The sequence below is a fragment of the Anarrhichthys ocellatus genome, unplaced genomic scaffold (genome assembly GCF_004355925.1).
Source record: "Anarrhichthys ocellatus isolate YVR2014 unplaced genomic scaffold, GSC_Weel_1.0 scaffold67, whole genome shotgun sequence".
Classification (NCBI taxonomy): Eukaryota; Metazoa; Chordata; class Actinopteri; order Perciformes; family Anarhichadidae; genus Anarrhichthys; species Anarrhichthys ocellatus.
Genome location: NW_022280097.1, coordinates 1,009,567 through 1,015,276, shown reverse-complemented (window position 1 = coordinate 1,015,276; position 5,710 = coordinate 1,009,567).

Here is a 5,710-nt window from a genome sequence, read left to right as displayed (position 1 = left end):
AGAGAGAGAGAGAGAGAGAGAGAGAGAGAGAGAGAGAGAGAGAGAAGGGGGAGGCGGGGGTGACAGAGAGCACTCGCCCAAGGAAATGTAAATGACTCTTTTGTCTCAGACGTGGGTGAAAATATGAAAGCAAAGCTGGCTGATGTTTTGCGGGCTACCGTACATAATCGTGTGGTGGAAAACACAATTACCGGGTACTTTAGGAGATGACAGGTGATTGTTGCTCCCTGCCTGTGAGGTGAAATGCAGCACTGTCAGCAAGTGTGTGGCAGGGATCGTTCCTCATATGTCAACCCCACCCCCTGTGCTCCGTGAGTGACGGTCCGCACTTGTACCGCTCCGGGTTCGGAATCCCTGCTTGCAAAATGCGTTCTGATGCTAGCAATCAACAAACAATAAATACGGGGTGGGGAACAAAAAAAAGTGCCGAAGAGTTTGGCTTAAATATTTTAAATACCCGCCGCTCTTTCTTGAATGGTGTTTCCACTCGCAGGATGTATACGCTTGTCTTGTCTGCGTGCTGTTGTTGGCAGCATCCTTCCCCTGTCTGTCTCCTAATAGAAATGGTGATAGAAATATCAGAAGGAGATTTTAATCACAGGGGTGTTGCGCGTGCTTACTTATCCGAACCACAAAGGAAGAAAGGGTTTCCAGCCGGCGCTGTCACCCCTCTCGTACGGCAGCCTCCGTCAGGGAGAAATGTGCCTTAAGACACGTCTCCCATTCAGGCTATGTAACACTTGCCAAACTGCAGCAAAACTCAACAGCAGCTGAAGAACAAACGGAATGAGGAAGCGGCGGGAAAATAAGATTGAATGAAATGTTTCCTAGAGTCAAATACAGTGTGTTAAAGGGGAGCCTTGAGAGAAAACATTCAGGGGGAGAAGGTAAACACAACCATTAAGTTTCTAACTGAGACAGAGTGCAGGGGGGAATTTGGATTGTGCATTCGTCTCCTGATCCTCCTCCTCCTCCCAACCCAGTCTTTGCTTTGTGTTGCTCCTTGAGGTGTTTTGGTCGGGACGAATTCTAAAATCCACTACTCATTTAACTTGAACTTCCGAGGATGAAAAGCAGCCACCGGTTTGAAGGGGTGAAGGCCGCGTCTCCGTTTCCTTCACCTCAGCGCACAAATCGTGTTTTTTTTGCGAAAGCAAAGTTGCCGCACAAGAAACTCCACCGAATCCGAGACATGCCTTTTACTTTTGTCTGTAATAAATAAGTAACAGCACAAATAAAACTTCGGGGGAGTGAATAAAAAATAAAGAGCGGCTGCTGGAGATAAGTCAGTCATGTTCAATTAAGCTTCGTACAACCAATGTTCTTTCTAAAGTTGGTGTAATTTGAAGCTCCCTGATGTTTTCATACAGGCCTTTTTTCTACTCATCTCCACATAAAAGGAGCAGTTCAGAAATTGTTGTCCCAAAGTAAGTTCTAAAAGACCTTCAAATCATTAAGTGTGAGTTTTCAAAGAGCTGCCGATCGAAAGCCAATGGGAAAGTCCTCACACTTTTATCTTGGATGTTAAAGAAAAAGATGAGGATCTTGAGCCTGGGCCTTTCAGATAAATGAATATATTTAATTTTTGAAAGAATCACAGAGTTGGTGTCTTTGGTCCTCATGCCTACTGGGACCAAGGCGTGAAGAAGTCAAAGTTATTTTTTTTCCAAGCCCCCCTCCTCCTCCTCCTCCTCCTCCTCTTCCTCCTCTTGCCATCTCTGATTTATTTATCAGGTCTACTCTGCTCCCAAGTGATGGCTGTGTGTGATGGATACCCAGGGGTGGGTCTTCGCAAGAGCAGCCCCCCCCCTTACCCCTCGCTCCCTCGTCATGGCATCAGAGCTCACGCCTGACACCGGGCTTTCATCGTGGTGGCACGGCTCAGGCCCCTGCTCCTAATGAATGCCGAGCAGGGCTGCTGCCTCCGCCGCTGCTAGCATTTGCAAGAAATGTGACTGACCAGGCCATTAAACACAGGTTATGTTCCACATCCCCTCTGCCGTGTGGCTCAGACGTGGTGCCGCGCGTCCTCACCAGTATGCCACAGCTGTTTGTTTAGCCCCTGAGAGAGCTCTCTGTCACCCTGCCAAAACTGCACTCCAAGAGACTCCTGGAAAGCACACATGCAACACGACAAAACAGAAACTCCCTCACCAACCTGATATGGAGAGAAAGACACATAGACACAATGATAAAACAACATATATATATATATATATATGTGTGTGTATGAAAAACTGGCACTCTTTCTCTGGAAAAAACAACTTTTCGGCCTCCCGCTTTCGAGACTTAGGAAAAAGTCCGCTCTGTCAGTTGTTCCAAAATGGCTGCTGTTGGAAACAGAAAACACTTGTTTGTTGTTGTTTGGTTTTTCCAGCCGTGCTCCAACATGTTAGCAGCGCGGGGGCCCGCCGATAGAGAAGAACATCTGGCTTTTGTGAATAGCTGAAAGAGCACACATATATTATACATGATGTTCTGTACATCTGCCAAAAGAGCCAGCCTGTATGTTGCTCAATCAGTGCAGACACAAGAACACATACTAACACAACTCTTTCTCCCATTTGCAACTTAGCCAAGCGTCACATTTCACTTTTCCTAGATAACGTATAATCTCAATTAGCTTGTGTGGGATTATATTTATTTTTTATGACTGAATTCCAATGTTTGCATGCTTTGTTGCACAAATATTGAGTTTTCCAATTAGGGAAATTCTCTGAGAAAACAGATGGATTGCCAATGGTGTTACAGGCAACACCTGAATTCTGTCAATAATTATACCGTGCTCGGGTTGGGAGGTAAATTAGCTAAAATCATCAACTCTCTTGACACAATGAGCACCTCTCTTATCAGTACAAACCTTTGTGTGCGACTATATTGCACTGTACCGAATGCATGTTTGATTAAATCCAAAGACGCGATGACGAGTCCTTCATCTCACATGAAAGCCTGTGGCAACGCAAAGATTGTTTGCATCAATTAATTGCCACCTAGGGACCATGTGTAGATGAATGACCATGCAGAAAGAAAATGGATGGTATAGAATGCATGAAAATGCTTCGGCTTGGCATATTTGAACACTAAATTGTCCAGTATAACATGCATGCCAACCATCTGAACACTCGACAGTAATTCCTTTGGGGTCCAAGTTAGTGAGGTTCCATCGCACCATCTGTTTCGTGACTGTTGTGACAGCACCGACTCTGCCGTCTTTTCGAAACTAGCCGAGGAAAATAAATTAAACCAGAGCAGGTGCTACTTTCTCTAAGAAGTGAGATTAATGCTGAAATCTACCAATTAAAGTGGGAGCACAGGGGCAGGAACAGGCGGATATTTGGGTGTAAAAGTTACACAGTGACTGGAATTAAACAAACAACCCGGTCCCCTAAAAATGTCAATTTACAACTCATTTATTTTGAAAACATGATTCTGCTTTGATTGATTATTCTTTTTTTTAATCAATATAACTATATTTTTTGCAAACTGTGATATGTATTTGATATATTTTTCCTACAGTATTTGCTCCTGGCAACTAAAGCATAATTTGTGTTTTCCTGGAAACCAACAGTGTTTGTGGTTTTATTTTCATAGCCAGTGGTTCGTTCTCTCGTACTTGTACTTGCTGAGCTCAGGAACACGGACACATTGCGATCAGGCAAGAAACAAGAGGACTATAGAGGTTGAAAACAAACTCCCAGGTAATAAGCAAAAAGTTATTATTAATAAGTTATTTGCAAGAGAAAGAAGGTTTCCAGGGCCAACTTCATGGTTCACCATTGACTGTACTTGCCAACATTTTGGGTGCAAGTACTTTAGTTTTACCTACAAATAAAGTGGCTTCGATAATTTTAGCAATCTTTTAGTATTCTGACATCTCAGCAATCAGTTAGAATGGGCTTTAGCTTCGGCTCAATCTGCTAGCTAAGTCAGCGTCATGTTTTTGGTGAACAGAACTTATCCGTTTGCTACGAGCAAATGTGAGCGCCGTTAACTCTCGCACTGGGTTTTACCGCGTTACCGGCATGGCTGGTGCAAATCAAAGGAGCGGAGACATCAGCTACCGTCTCATCCATCCTCGCCTGCAAAGTCTCAAAAGTGTGTGGGGAGTGTTGAGCAGTTGCGATTAAAAGAAAAAATGTGCACAGGTTTTGAGACCAAGTGTCCTGTGCACTTATATGTTCGCGCATGTGCCTGCTTTTTTATGTGCACACAGGTTTTGTCACTGACTGAATGCCACAGCATACTGTTCTGTGCACTAGCATAACATGCACACGCTTGTTTTTTTAATGTGCTTGGGTTTCAAGACTAATTAAATGTCTTAGCATAGTGTTCTGTGCTCTTGAATATTTGAGCATGTGCCCGTTTCATTATGTACGTGGGTTTTGAGACAAATTAAACACCATCGCTTACAGTTTTGTGCACTCCCACAACATGCACACTCCTGTTTTTTTGTGTGAACAGGTTTTAAGATAAGCAAGCGCCATAGCTTTCAACCAGTTAAAAAACAAATGGAAGAAATTATAGTGAACTAGTTCCTTTTTTTAACTATGACCATGTTACTAATTGAGTATGAGTATGAACTAGTTACTGGATTTTAATCTGCGTGAACTGAGCTTTGAGTTGGCTATTGTGTGTGAACTTGCACGACACTGTCCACGGCCAGCACGGCGGAGAATGATTACAGCGACCGATAACTGTTTCAGTTTACACATGGCATGTGAGTATTGCATAAAGAATGAAAAGACAGCCATTATGTTTTCTTCCAAAGCACAATGGGCAAAGAAAATTACCCGTATACACACACATGTATATTGAATGAGACGGGGTTTCAGACAGCAACTCCACACTGCAGCCTACACTCGTGCACACACACAATACAAACTCTAAATAGATCCGGTAAATTCAGTACACCGAGTAATGCATCTCACTGTTGGCGTACAGTCGAAAATATGTCATATTGTCTCCTGCCATAACGCAGCACACCTCGTGCCTCATGTGTCACATCTAGTTGCTGTCAACTGGTGCAAGTGTGTACTCAACATGCAGCACGATCCGCACTTCTGTTCTCACAGGAAAGTTTCACTGTTCCATGCCGTCTAGATCTGAGTGTGATAATTGGGTAATGAGTAAATAAACAGCTGGAGTCTCAGTGTTTTGGCTCTTCAAGTAAGAAAATGGTTAAATGTACGAATAGAATCAAACACACACACACACACAGTCCTCTCCGAAACTCCTTCCAACACGACTTGAGGTGAACTTGTCACAGAAGGAGCAGCTATTTGGGGGCCATCTTGTTGTGTGTGTGTGTGTGTGTCTCCCTGGCTGAACTGCAGGGAACAATGACAGGAAGGAAGCAGGCTGGAGGTGAGTGAGGTGTGAGAGCCCTAAGAGTGTGCATCCAAGCCCTAATTAACTCTCTGCTGCTTCCTCTCTCCCTGGCATCCCTGCCTTCCTGGGGCACATGCCAGTTACACGGGATCGTGTGTGTGTGTGTGTGTGTGTGTATTTGCGAGTGCCGTAATATCACTGTCACCAGCGTTTGTTCCTCTGCCCCCCGCCCCCAAAAAAAACTCCCCCCCACCACCCTCCCTCCCGTTCGCCTGGCACGCCTGCCCTCCTGTGTCAGGTTTTGTGAAGCATCCCGAAGCCACCGGATGGAGCGTAATTACCCTCTGCTTGCCGTGAACCCTTGCCCCCCCCCCCAAACAAC